Consider the following 15,290-nt stretch of genomic DNA (forward strand, 5'->3'; position numbering starts at 1 on the left):
CAGGCTCTAGGGCATGCAGACTTCAGTAGCTGCAGAATGTGGGCTCAGTAGTTGTGGCTTTTGGGCTCTAGAGCTCAGGCTCAGTAGTTGAGGCACGCATGCTTTGTTGCTCAGTGGCATGAGGTATCTTCCCGGACCAGGAATCAAACCCCTGTCCCCTGAATTGGCAGGTGGATTCTTACCCACTGCACCACCGGTGAAGTCCATTTTTTAACCACTTTTAAGTGAAGTATCGGAGAAGGCGATGGCACCCCACTCCATTACTCTTGCCTGGAAAATCCCATGGACAGAGGAGCCTGGTAGGCTACAGTCCATGGGGTCGTGAAGAGTCGGACACGACTGAGCAAATTCACTTTCACTTTTTACTTTCATGCATTGGAGAAGGAAATGGCAACCCATTCCAGTGCTCTTGCCTGGAGAATCCCAGGGACAGGGGAGCCTGGTGGGCTGCTGTCTATGGAGTAGCACAGAGTCAGACACGACTGAAGCGACTTAGCAGCAGCAGCAGCAGACCTACTGATCGACTTGACTTTCACTTTTCACTTTCATGCATGGGAGAAGGAAATGGCAACCCACTCCAGTGTTCTTGCCTGAAGAATCCCAGGGATGGGGGAGCCTGGTGGGCTGCTATCTATGGGGTCGCACAGAGTTGGACACGACTGACGTGACTTAGCAGCAGCAGAAGCAGCAGCAAGTGAAGTATAGTTAATTTACAATGGTGTGTTAGCTTCAGGTGTACAGCAAAGTGATCCAGTTATATATGCATCTGTGTGTGTGTATACATATGTATGTGTGTGTGTATCTGTATATATGTGGAATTGGGCAAAAAGTTTGTTTGGGTTTTTCTGTAAGATGTTACAAAAAACAGTACAAACTTGAACTATTTAGCTAACCCAATATATACTTTTTCAGATTCTTTTCCATTATAGGTTATTACAAGACATTGAATATAGTTCCCTGTGCTAGACAATTGGTCCTTGTTGTTTACCTACTTTATACATAGTAGTGTGTATATGTTAAGACCAAACTCTTAATTGATCTATCCCCCTTACCCTCTACTATCCTCTCTGATAACCATACATTTGTTTTCTATGTCTGTGAGTCTATTTCTGTTTTGTAAATAAGTTCACTTATATCATTTGTTTAGCTCCCACATATAAGTGATACCATATGATATTTGTCTTTCTCTGTCTGAACTACTTCACTTAATATGATAATCTCTAAGGCCATCCATGTTGCTGAAAATGGCACTACTTCATTTCTTTTTATGGCTGAGTAATATTCCATTGTGGGTGTTTGTGTATACATATATCTCACATCCTTTTTGGAAGGCCCTGACCTCAGCATTGTTATCACTGAAACCTAGAGTTTCACGGAGGGTCTCAGAGATTACCTGGACACCTTACAGCCTGATCTACTAGGGCCAGCTGTAGCCAGAGTGAAGCAGGAATGTGTGTGTGTGTGTGCACGCGCATGCACACTGCCAAGTCCAGCTCTCCTAGAGAGCTGGGGGACTTTCTGATTTTATAAACCTATGGCCCTCACCCTGAGGACCCTGGGGACTGGATCTGAGCATCATCTGTAATTCAAGCTCCTACATGCCCTTCAGCGCTTTTTTTCAGATATGTATAGATGTGTTTGTGATGCTAACAAGCATCATTTAAAAACATAACCAAATTCAGAGCAGCTTTCTATTGTTTTTTATTTTCTCTATCAGCAATCATTAGAACTGCATCTACTCCTAGATATACCTCAGGGAAGGAGCCAGTATATGGTTTTTATTTTTTATTTTCCAGATTCTAAATAAAGATCTTCATCCATGGAAAGGCTGGAAATTCGAGGGGAGAGAATCTCCCCAGAATCAGCAATGGCTTTTGAGTTAAGGAGCAGCTGTGTGGCCAGCAGCCATCCCCCCCCCAGCTCCGCCCCGCTGGGGTGACCCACTGGCCAGATGACATCAAGGATTTGAGCCACACCAGTCTGTGACAGGGAGGGCTTCTTAGGAAGGGAGGCTTCGGAAGGGAGGGAGTCATTTGACCGATGCAGGAGGGGGAAACAACCTGGCAGCCATCCAAGCGGACGCCTCCCCGCCCCACTGAGGCTGACTCACATTCTTAGGGGTTTCTCAGCACACCCAGCTTCTGAGCACTAACAGCCTCAGAGCCTGCTGTGAGGCCCCAGCACACCGGGAACAAGCCCTCACTGGCGAGCCAAACTCGAGGCCCCTCTCTAGGTGTGACCGAGCAGTGAATTTAGAGAGACCTAGTGTAGGCTGCAGTCCATGGGGTCGCTAAGAGTCGGACACAACTGAGCGACTTCACTTTCACTTTTCACTTTCATGCATTGGAGAAGGAAATGGCAGCCCGCTCCAGTGTTCTTGCCTGGAGAATCCCAGGGACGGGGGAGCCTGGTGGGCTGCCGTCTATGGGGTCGAACAGTCAGACACAACTGAAGTGACTTAGCAGCAGTAGCAGCAGTGAGTGTAGACTCACAAGCTCACATCAGATGTCCTGGCCACTGGAAGTCCCACGTGGCTTCCTGCTGAGGGGAGGGCAGACTTTGTTCCTATGAGTCCCAAGACACAGAAGCCTGGACAATGCTGCCATTTGAGAGTATGCAGCAGTATGAGGGGGTGTGTGTGTGTGTATGTTTGCACACATATGTGTAAGTAAAAGACTGTATTTTCCTGAACTATCTTTTTTTCAAAAATACATATGTATTTATTCACTTATTTGGCTATGCTGGATCTAGGTTGTGGCATGCAGGATCTTCCAACTCTGTTGGGGCGTATGGGATCGTGTGGCAACCCACTCCAGTATTGCTGCCTGGAGAATTCCATGGACAGAGGAGCCTGGCAGACTGAAGTCCATGGGGTCACAAAGAGTCGGACATGACTGAGTGACTGAGCACGGGATCATTGGACTTCCCAGGTGGCACTAGTGGTAAAGAACCCACCTACCAAGGCAGGAGATGCAAGAGACCTGGATTTGATCCCTGGGTCGGGAAGATCCTCTGGAGTAGAAATTGGCAACACGCTCCAGTATTCTTGCCTGGCAATCCCATGAACAGAGGAGACTGGTGGGCTACAGTCCATAGGGTCCCAGAGTTGGACACGACTAAGTGACTGAACACACACACACACACGGGATCAGTAGCTGCAGCAGGCAAACTCTTAGTTGCAGCATGGGGGATCTAGTTCCCTGACCAGGGGTTGAGCCACAGCCCCCAACATTGGGAGCACAGAGTCTTAACCACTGGACCACCCGGAAAGTCCCTCCTGAACTGTCTTGAATCTCCACCCTGTTCTCATGGCTTTTCCCCCAAGCCCATTCACTCCAGCTGGGAAATCCTATTTGTCCTGCTGAGCTTCTGAAAAATCATCCCTCCGACCTTCTCAAGGGAACCTCAGGTCTTCTTGTTCTCGCTCCGGCCAACCAGTGCTCTGTTTTGCTAAAGCTGACATGACACATGCTCAGATCACTGCTCTTGTGTCCACTCTCAGAAGTTTGGTCTCCAAGTATCTCCATTTCCAAATCCTGAAATACCCTTTGCTGCTCTAGCACTTTGGAGCAGTTTCTTTGGAAGCTGCCTTCCTGCTCTACAGCTTAATAACAGGAATTCCTTCAGGTTCTTTTTAGCTCAGTAGAAGGGAAGGAGGGACTGGATGGGACCTGGTGTTGGGAGTGGTTTCTTGCTCTGTTGGAGGCCACCAGCTTTGGGCAGAAGCTGCCAGGGAGGGCTACCAAGAAGGCTCTGGATAGGAGGGAGGCTCTCGCCAACCCTGGGAGCAGAGGGTGAGGGCTCTTGGAAGCCTGCTCACAGCTGGTGGGCTTGGAGTAAACAGAAATAAAACCCCCAGGGTGGTGGGTGAGGACAGCTGGAGGTTGGAGAGAAGTCTTGCTCCCCACTAGCAGCTTGGGACTCAGAAGGGGAGTGCTACTCACATCCCCGTGGGGCCTCTGGAAAGGGCAGGACAGGTTCAGGAAGGAAGAGACTGCAGATGGCCGGAGAGCACGTCACCAAGCGGGACTTCAGGAAGGGGTGCAGCTGTGGGGGTCTCTTCTGAGGACTGCTGTGGTCCCAGCACTGGCAGAGGGCCTGAGGTTAAAGTCCCCTTTAAAAGGACACACACGGGTTTCCTGAGGGCCACGGAGAACATGGCTCGTGGGCTTCAAGGAATGACCCTGGCTGTAGGGATGGCAATCCCCTCACCCATGATGCTCCCTGGTAGCTGCCCAGAAGACGTGTCCCAGACCCGGCTCAGGAGGCAGACAGAACACATACTGGGCCTCTCTCCCTGGCCTTCAGGATGATATGCTTTTAAGAGTGTTTGCTGGTGGCTCAGTGATGAAGAATCCACCTGCCAGTGCAGGAGACATGGTTTGATCCCTGGTCTGGGAAGATCCCATGTGCTGTAGAGCAACTAACGCCATCCACCACAACTCCTGAGCCTGTGCTCTAGAGCTGCTGAAAGAGAAGCCACTGCACTGAGAAGCCTGTGCACCAGAGTTAGAATAACCGCCCTCGCTGCAGCTAGAAAAGCCCGCACAGCGACGACTACCCAGCACAGCCACAAATAAATAAAATTTAAAAAAAAAAAAGAGTATTTGTTAACGTGAATCTTAGTAACTGAGCTCCTATGAACCAGAGGTCATCGCCTCTTCCACAGCAACAGCTCCATTTGTAAGATGAAAAATCTTACCCTGATTGTTTGGTTATATCTGCGATGCTCCCAAAGAGAGAGACTCCTAGTTTAAGTTTACCAGACACTGAGCTCATCCCCAGGAATGAGATGAGACAAAAATACTACCGCCCTGCTGTGTGGGCCCTACAGATCCCCCCAGAGGCAGGGACAGCTTTCTTTCTAAGAAATCACCATTGTCCAAAGTGAAACTTAAGCTCAGGACTTACAGCTGCTTACTCAGGCAGGGCTTCCAGTGAGGGTCTCATGGCTGTGTCAGTCTCCTGAGTGAGGGGCCAGGGACCCGGGGTTGTGCCTACTGAGTGTCAGGAACTGTTCCCCATGAGCCTGGAACAGCAGTCTCAGCCCCAGTTAATGACCCACTTGTTCTATCCCCTTGTTTTATTTTTTATTTTTTTACTGATTTTATTTTTTAAATATGTATTTATTTATTTTTGGCTGCATTGGGTTTTAGCTGCGGCACGTGGCATCATTCCCTGCGGCGTGCAGGCTTCTCTCTAGTTGTGGCGTGCTGGTCCAGAGCACGTGGGCTCCGCAGTTGCAGTGCATGGGCTTTGGTGGCCCACGGAAGGCGGGATCTTAGTGCCCCGACCAGAGATCGAACCCATGTCCCCAGCATTGGAGGGCGAACTCTTAACCACTGGACCACCAGGGAAGCCCTATCTCCTTGTTTTAGATAGGAGGAAACAGAGACCCTGAGAAGTAACAGCAGCCCCAGCCCACACAGCTGGCTTTTTCTGACTTCTTCATTGACCATATGGCAGAGGTTGGACTGAGTCTTCCATTAGGTGAACAAGTAAAGGTTTTTTTCTTTCTGCCCCTTAATCCGTAGGCTCTCTCTTTGCATCACTAATCAAAGAAAGAACCTTCTGAAGATTTCCAATGCCACCTAATCACCGTTTGCAAGCCCTGCATGAGAGGAAGAGAGGCAAATGAGATTCTTTCAAGACCAGTCTTTGTAGCACAAATCTGGAATATGTTAAACTTGAACTGGGATGCTAGTAGGGGATCCTAGGAATCCCACATCTAGCAGTTCAAGTTGGAATGATTTACCTGTGTAGCGCGCAAGCATTTCCAACTGCACAATATTTCTTTGAGAAGAGAGATGACTTTTTACTAGAATGATCAATTTCTACAGGGTAGCAGGTACTGCCTCATTCAGTAAACAGAACAGGAACTATTGGGGGAGCTCTGCCTGCCCCCTGGTGGTTGTAACTATAATTTTTTAAATGTATTTTTATTCATTTAGTTTTGGCTGAGCTTGGTCTTCTTGCTGCGCGTGGGCTTTCTCTAGTTGCAGTGCGCGGGCCTCTGGCTGCGGTGGCTTCTCTTGTTGCACAGCAGGGCTCTAGAGCGCAGGCTCAGCAATTGTGGACCAGGGCTTAGTTTCTCTGCAGCATGTGGAAGCTTCCCAAACCAGGGATCAAACCTGCATCCCCTGCATTGGCAGCCGGATTCTTGACCACTGGACTACCAGGGTGGTCTCATAACTATAACTTTTTAACCATTTTAATGACTTTCAATAACAAAGGACACATGTTTAAAGTATACGCTTTGGAAAATGTTGACATTGCATGCACAGTGAAACCATCACCAGAGTCAAGATAATAAACATACCTGTTGTTTGCAAAAGTCCCTTATACCCTTCTGTTATCCCTCCCTCCCACCTCTCCCCACCCTCTCCTATCCCCAGGCAACCATCGATCTACTTTCTGTTACTATACATTAACTTGCACTTTATAGATTATTACAAAAAAGGAATCATACAATGAGATAAATCTTGTCTGGCTTGTTTTACTCAACATGGTTATCTTGAGATGCATCCATGTTGGGTATGTATCCTGCTTATCTCTGAGCAGTAATCCTCATGTGGACATAGTCCAGGACGTGTATACTTTCACCTGTTGAAATATACCTGCATCGGTCCAGGTTTTGCCTATTATGAATAAAGCTGCTATGAACATTTATACTCCAGTCTTGGTAAGGCTTGCTTTCTCTTGAATACATGCCTAGAGGGAGAATGGCCAAGTTGTAAATGTATCTTTGACATTTAAGCTGTCAAATTGCTTCCAAAGTGGGTGTGCTAGGCTGCATTCCCATCAGCAATGCACAACAGCTTCAGTTGTCCCAGATGCTCACCAACATTTGATAGTAAATCTTAATTTTGGACATCCTAATTGGGGCATAGTGGTATCTTACTGGTTTTTATTTGCATTTCCCTAATTATTGATAAGGGCTTCCCTGGTGGCTCAGTGGTAAAGAATCTGCCAGCAATGCAGGAGACACAGGTTCAATACCTGGGTGGGGAAGATCCCCTGGAGGAGGGCATGGCAACCCACTCCAGTATTCTCGTCTGGAGAATCCCGTGGACAGAGGAGCCTGGTGGCTATGGTCCATAGGGTTGCACAGTCAGACACGACTGAAGCAACTTGGCAGTTATTGATAAGGGCTTCCCTGGTGGCTCAGTGGTAAAGAATCTGCCTGCCAATGATGCCAATGCAGGAAACGTGGGTTCTATCCCTCGGTTGGGAGGATCCCCTGCAGAAGGAAATAAGCAACCCACTCCAGTATTCTTGCCTGGAAAATCCCATGGACACAGGAGTCTGGTGGGCCATATAGTCCATGGGGTTGCAAATAGTTGGACACAACTTAGCAGCTAAACAATTCTTAATAAACATTTTTTCAAGCCTGTTTACCAGCGCTATATCTTCTTTGGCGAGGTGTCTGTTCATGTGTCTTGTCCATTTTTTATGGGGTCGTTTCTTTTCTTATTGAGAGTTTTCATAATTCTATATGTATCTGAGTACAAGTCCTTTATTAGACAAGTGATTCATGAATATTTTCTCCAGCCCGTGGCTTACCTTTTCCACATCCTCAACAGAGTCTTTGAGGAGAAGAAATTCTTAAATTTGATGCAGCTTAATTTACCAGTATTTCATGGATCATGTCTTTGATATTGTATCTGAGAAATCTTTGCCTAACCCATGGTCACAAATTTGGGTATTACAAATAAGTCTAGGAAATATTTTCCATTAGTTTTTGTATATGGTTTGAAATATGAATCAAAGTTCATTTTTTGTACATGGACATCCAACTATTGTTGGAAGAGGGTGTTGCTTTCACCAGTGCATTCTCTGGGCAAAACTCTGTTAGCCTTTGCCCTGCTTCATTTTGTACTCCAAAGCCAAATTTGCCTGTTACTCCAGGTATCTCTTGGCTTCCTACTTTTGCATTCCAGTCCCCTATGATGAAAAGGACTTCTTTTTTGGGTGTTAGTTTTAGAAGGTCTTGTAGGTCTTCATAGAACCGTTCAACTTCAGCTTCTTCAACATTACTGGTTGGGGCATAGACTTGGATGATTGTCATATTGAATGGTTTGCCTTAGAAACGAATAGAGATCATTCTGTTGTTTTTGAGATTGCATCCAAGTACAGCATTTTGGACCCTTTTGTTGATTTATTATTTGCAGCCAAAGATGGAGAAGCTCTATACAATCAGCAAAAACAAGACTGGGAGCTAACTGTGGCTCAGATCATGATCTCCTTATTGCAAACTTCAGGCTTAAATTGAAGAAAGTAGGGAAAACCACTAGACCATTCAGGTATGACCTAAATAAAATCCCTTAAAATTATACAGTGGAAGTGACAAATAGATTCAAGGGATTAGAGCTGATAGACAGCATGCCTGAAGAACTATAGATGGAGGTTTGTGATATTGTACAAGAGGCAGTGATCAAAACCATCCCCAAGAAAACGAAATGCAAAAAGGCAAAATGGTTGTCTCAGGAGGCCTTACAAATAGCTGAGAAAAGAAGAGAAGCTAAAGGCGAAGGAGAAAAGGAAAGATATACCCATTTGAATGCCAAGTTCCAAAGAGTAGTTAGGAGACATAAGAAAACCTTCCTCAGCGATCAATGCAAAGAAATAGAGGAAAACAATAGAATGGGAAAAACTCAATTTCTTCAAGAAAATTCATGCAAAGATGAGCACAATAAAGCACAGAAATGGTATGGACCTAACAGAAGCAGAAGATATTCAGAAGAGGTGGCAAGAATACACGGAAGAACTATACAAAAAAGATTTTCATGACCCAGATAACCACAATGGTGTGATCACTCACCTAGAGCCAGACATCCTGGAGTGCAATGTCAAGTGGGCCTTAGAAAGCATCACTACAAACAAAGCTAGTGGAGGTGATAGGATTCCAGTTGAACTATTTTAAATCCTAAAAGATGATGCTGTGAAAGTGCTGCACCCAATATGCCAGCAAATTTGGAAAACGCAGCCGTGGCCACAGGACTGGAAAAGGTCAGTTTTCATTCCAATCCCAAAGAAAGGCAATGCCAAAGAATGCTCAAACTACTGCACAATTCCTCTCATCTCACACGCTAGCAAAGTAATGCTCAAAATTCTCCAAGCCAGGCTTCAACAGGACGTGAACCGTGAACTTTCAGATGTTCAAGCTGGATTTAGAAAAGGCAGAGGAACCAGAGAGCAAATTGCAAACATTCGTTGGACCATCGAAAAAGCAAGAGAGTTCCAGAAAAACATCTGCTTCATTGACTATACCAAAGCCTTTGACTGTGTGGATCACAACAAACTGTGGAAAATTCTTCAAGAGATGGGAATATCAGACCAGCTTACCTGCCTCCTGAGAAACCTGTATGCAGGCCAAAAAGCAACAGTTAGAACCAGGCAGGTTCTAACAACAGACTGGTTCCAAATTGGGAAAGTACGTCAAGGCTGTATATTGTCACCTTGCTTATTTAACTTAAATGCAGAGTACATCATGTGAAATGCCAGGCTGGATGAAGCACAAACTGGAATCAAGATTGCAGGGAGAAATATCTGTAACCTCAGATACGCAGATGACACCACCCTTAAGGCAGAAAGGGAAGAGGCTTGATGAAAGTGAAAGAGGAGAGTGAAAAAGCTGGTTTAAAACTCAGCATTCAAAAATGAAGATCATAGCATCCAGTCCCATCACTTCATGGCAAATAGATGGGGAAACAATGAAAACAGTGATAGACTTTATTTTGGGGGGCTCCTAAATCACTGCAGATGGTGACTGCAGCCATGAAATTAAAAGACGCTTGTTCCTTGGAAGAAAAACTATGACTAACTAGACAGCGTATTAAAAAGCAGAGACATTACTTTGTCCACAAAGGTCCATCTAGTCAAGGCTATGGTTTTTCCAGTGATCGTGTATGGATGTGAGAGTAGGGCTATAAAGAAAGCTGACTGCCGAAAAATTGATGCTTTTGAACTGTGGTGTTGAAGAAGATTCTTGAGAGTCCTTTAGACTGCAAGGAAATCCAACCAAAGGAAATCAGTCCTGAATCAGTTCATTGGAAGGACTGATGCTGAAGTTGAAACTCCAATACTATGGCCAGTCAGTCGAAGAACTGACTCATTTGAAAAGACCCTGATGCTGGGAAAGATTGAAGGTGGGAGAGAAGGGGACGACAGAGGATGAGATGGTTGGATGGCATCACTGACTCAATGGACATGAATTTGAGCAAGCTCTGGGAGTTGGTGATGGACACGGAGGCCTAGCATGCTGCAGTCCATGGGGTCACAAAGAGTCGGACACGACTGAGCGACTGAACTGAACTGAACTGATCCAACTATACCAACACTGTTGGTTATATCTTTTTTTCACTGAATTGCCTTTATATCTTTGTTGAAACTCAACTGATCACATGTGGTGGGTGTATTTTTATACACTCTCTTCTCTTCCATTGATCTATTTGTCTATATTGATGCCAATACCATACACCTCAATTTCTGTAGCTTTCTAGTCTGTGCTGTGTGCTATGCTGAGTCGCTCAGCCGTGTCCGACTCTATAGGCTCCCCAGGCTCCTCTGTCTGTGGGGGTTCTCCAGGCAAGAATACTGGAGTGGATTGCCATGCCCTCCTCCAGGGGATCTTCCCAACCCAGGAATTGAACCCAGGTCTCCCACATTGTAGGCGGATTCTTTACCATCTGAACCACCAGGGAAGCCCAGCTTTATAGTCTACTTAATCCCAAATATTTTCTAATTTGCCCCATTTAATTTTCTCACAGCCTTGTGCTATTTACAATATTTTCCAAATATTTGGATTTTTCAGATATTATTGATTTCTAATTTAAAACATTTGATCCGGAATACACTTTATATAACTTGAATCCTTTTATACTGATTGAAACTTGTCTTATGGACCATAGTGGTAAGTGTCCTAAATATTCTTGAATATAAATGTAAAACATAAACCTCTTCAGTTCAGTTCAGTTCAGTCGCTCAGTCGTGTCCGACTCTTTGCAACCTCATGAATCACAGCATGCCAGGCCTCCCTGTCCATCACAAACTCCCGGACTTCACTCAAACTCATGTCCATCGAGTCAGTGATGCCATCCAGCCATCTCATCCTCTGTCATCCCCTTCTCCTCCTGCCCCCAATCCCTCCCAGCATCAGGGTCTTTTCCAATGAGTCAACTCTTCGCATGAGGTGGCCAATGTTTCAGCTTTAGCTGGAGTTTCAGCTTTAGCATCATTCCTTCCAAAGAACACGCAGGACTGATCTCCTTTAGGATGGACTGGTTGGATCTCCTTGCAGTCCAAGGGACTCTCAAGAGTCTTCTCCAACACCACAGTTCAAAAGCATCAATTCTTTGGCACTCAGCTTTCTTCACAGTCCAGCTCTCACATCCATACATGACTACTGGAAAAACCATAGCCTTGACTAGACGGACCTTTGTTGGCAAAGTAATATCTCTGCTTTTCAATATACTATCTAGGTTGGTCATAACTTTCCTTCCAAGGAGTAAGCGTCTTTTAATTTCATGGCTGCAGTCACCATCTGCAGTGATTTTGGAGCCCAGACAAATAAAGTCTGACACTGTTTCCCCATCTAGTTTCCATGAAGTGATAGGACCAGATGCCATGTCTTAGTTTTCTGACTGTTGAGCTTTAAGCCAACTTTTTCACTCTCCTCTTTCACTTTCATCAAGAGGCCTTTTAGTTCCTCTTCACTTTCTGCCATAAGGGTGGTGTCATCTGCATATCTGAGGTTATTGATATTTCTCCCGGCAATCTTGATTCCAGCTTGGGCTTCTTCCAGCCCAGCGTTTCTCAACATGGACTCTGCATATAAGTTAAATAAGCAGGGTGACAATATACAGCCTTGACGTACTCCTTTTCCTATTTGGAATCAGTCTGTTGTTCCATGTCCAGTTCTAACTGTTGCTTCCTGACCTGCATATAGGTTTCTCAAGAGGCAGGTCACTTAGAAGAAAACAAATGCCAGAAGCATCAAATGAGGATTTGGCAATGATGTGTTAGATATGACACCAAAGGCACAAGTATTAAAAGAAAAATAACACACAAATTGGATTTCATGAAAGTTTCTCATATTTGTCCATCAAGCAACTCTATCCACAGAGTCTAAAGGCAACCTAAAGAACAGTGGAAAATGTCTGCAAATCATATAAATGACAGGCCTGTGGAAACTTGACTATGAAAAAGCAAACAAGTTGATTCAAAAATGAACAGAGAGACTCCCCTGGTAGTCCAGTGGTTAAGACTCTGCACTTCCACTGCAGGGGGTGTGGATCTGATCCCTGATTGGGGAACTAAGATCCCACCTACCATGCAGAGCAGCCAAAAAAAGAAAAAGAACAAAGGATTTGAATAGACATTATCCAAGGAGATGTATAAATGGCTAATAAGCATATAAAAAGATGCTCAGTATAATTTTCATTAGGAAAATGCAAATGAAAATTATGAAAAGAGAGTACCTCACATCCATTAGAATGGCTAATATTTTAAAAAGCAGAAAATAAAGTGTTGGCAAAGATGTGGAGAAATTGTAACCCTTACACATTGTAGATGGGATTGTAAAATAGTTCAGCTGCTATGGAAAACAATATGGTGGGTTCTTGAAACAATTAAAATTAGAATGACCGTACAACCTAGCAAGTTCACTTCTCGGTATATTCCTAAGAGAATTGGAATCAGGGTCTCACAGAAGTATTTGTACACCCACGTTTGTAGCAGCACACTGTTCACAGCACAACTGGAGTCTCCGTCTAAAGGTAAGCAGACAAGGAAAAGGTGGTCTGTATGTACGATGAAGTATTATTCAGTCTTAAAAAGGAAGGAAATTCTGATACCAGTAATAACAAAAATGACCCTAAAGGACATTATGCAAAGGGACAGAAGTCCAATGGACAGGGATACATATTGCCTGATTCAACTTGTATGACGTACTTAGAATAATCAAAGTTAGAAACAGTAAATACAACGGTGATTGCCAGGACTGAGGGGAGAGGATGGGGATTTACTGCTTAGGAGGTAAGGGATGCAGTTTCCCAAGAGGAAGAGAGTACAGGGATGGATGGGGCTGATGGCTGCCAACAACGCGAATGGACCGCACTGAGCTGTGCATGTGAAAGTGGTGAACCTGGTGAGCATTACGTGTATTTCACCACAATTAAAAAATTGTGTTCCAAGTAGAGTTGTAGAGCAAGTAATGAGAGAAGGTATGCAAAATAGTGAGCCCAGGGAATCACCTGAGCAAAGAGGGTCCCTCACTGTTTGCACAACTAGGTGCGCGCACTCCCACACATGTCATGGGAAGACGGATGTAAAGCTATTGCATGAACTACCAGAGAGGGACAGAGAGACGGTGACTGGGCGGGGCCTGGGCTGGTTTGGAGGAGGGGCCTGGGGGCAGGGAGGGGCTCCTGCAGATGTGGGGAGGGGGGGTGGGCAGGAAAAGAGTGAGAATGTGGGGGTGGGGAGCCCAGGGGTTAGGAGAGGGGAGGGTGGTCATGCTTGCCCTCACCACCTCCATGGGCCAGGACTCAGACACTAGCTGGATGCAGGTGGGCAGAGGGGGAGAGAACCCAGGCCCTCTGAGCAGGAGATGCTGGACCTGAGGCCTGAGCTTTTCATGGGGGAGAAACAGAACCCTCTGGGCTGAAGGCAGCTGCTCAGAACCCCAGTGACCACGGTTGACCCCAGACTGAGCCCAAAGGGGCTGCTGCCTCTGTACCTACTTCTGAGCTGGATAGACCTCATTCACCCCACAGTCCCAGCAGGCCACCCAAGGGTGGAACGTCCACAGAGGGGTGGGTGGGTGACTGAGGTGGGGAGAGGAAGGGAAGAGTAAGCCCACTGCCCTCCTAAGGGCCGGGGTCGGGGAGGGTGTGGTTCTTGGTTCACATCCTGACAAGGTACCAGCTGATGATATTGTATGCACAATGGGGTGATCCAGGGAGGAACGATCCCACCAAGGATGGGTTTCTCCTGGGCTGAGAGATTTTATTTGCTGATGAAAATTCTAGTTCCTTTTTGAAACTGTTTCCTTCCCTGGGATTGCAAGGCCATGAGGACCCACCCCTTTTAAGAGTTCAAAGTGAGGCAGTGGTGATGTACACAGATCATCCTTTGGGTGCATGGTGCTCCATGCAATGGGTGCTAAGTTGCTTCAGTCACTTCAATCCCACCCTTTACAACCCTATGGACTATAGCCAACAGGCTCCTCTGGCCATGGGATTTCCCAGGCAAGAATATTGGAGTGGGTTGCCACTTCTCCAGAGGAACTTTCCAACCCAGGAATTGAATCCTCATCTGTCTCCTGCCCTGGCAGGCGGGTTCTTTACCACTAGCGCTACCTGGTGAGCTCAGATCAGCCTTTGATTAGGGTCAGATTCCAGGTGCAACTTGATGGGCAGGTGGCAAATTCTGCTGCAGAGCTACAGGGTCCCGCCCCTCTTTGGGACAGGGAGATTGAGTCAGATTAGTCTCAGGGCTGAATTGGGGGGACAAGACTAAGTTGAGATACACCTTATACTATTTAGTTTGATGTAGTTACTTTAAAAAGACAAAAGAAGGGGAAGTATTTTTAATCTTAAATGAGAAGAGGAAAAAACTCTTGAGTTTTTCTTTTTCTACATCCAGAATTCAAACCGCCATGGCCTGTGTTTCTTTAGCAGGTTTGTCTTTGAGGCAACTAACACCAATTTTTAAAGTTCTGATTCTATGATGAGGCTCATTAACATACAAGAGAGCGACAGAAGATGAGATGGTTGGATTGCATCACCTACTCAATGGACAAGAACTTGGCAATCTCTGGGAGATGGTGAGGGACAGGGAGGCCTGGCATGCTGCAGGCCCTGGAGTCACAAAGAGTTGGACACAACTTAGCGACAGAACAACAACAACATATACAAAATTTTGCCTCTTTCCTCCTGAGCCCAGACTGCCCTTGGCCTTTCCAGCTCTGCCCCAGGAGCCACTCTGCTCCCCACAGAGATCAGAGCCTTTCCAGCCTCCAGGACTCTCCAGGCACACCTTGCCCACCTCTTCTTGCTCAGGCTCTCCTCCCTGTCTTCTCAAAGAACCTGTCTGTGCCTGCTTCCTTCTGCCCTGGATGCCTTGGCTCTTCCCCCTGCTCCCCCAGTAGAGTGGCTCTGACCCCCTCAGGGATTCCCAGTGTGAGGAACAGGGCCTGACCATCCTCCAGGGCCAGTGCTTGCTGCTCCTCTGTAGGGAAGGCTGCCTCCTCCCTTCAGTTAACCACTGCTCACTCCTCAAGGGTCCCT

This window comes from Bubalus kerabau, chromosome 11 (genome assembly GCF_029407905.1).
Source record: "Bubalus kerabau isolate K-KA32 ecotype Philippines breed swamp buffalo chromosome 11, PCC_UOA_SB_1v2, whole genome shotgun sequence".
Classification (NCBI taxonomy): Eukaryota; Metazoa; Chordata; class Mammalia; order Artiodactyla; family Bovidae; genus Bubalus; species Bubalus kerabau.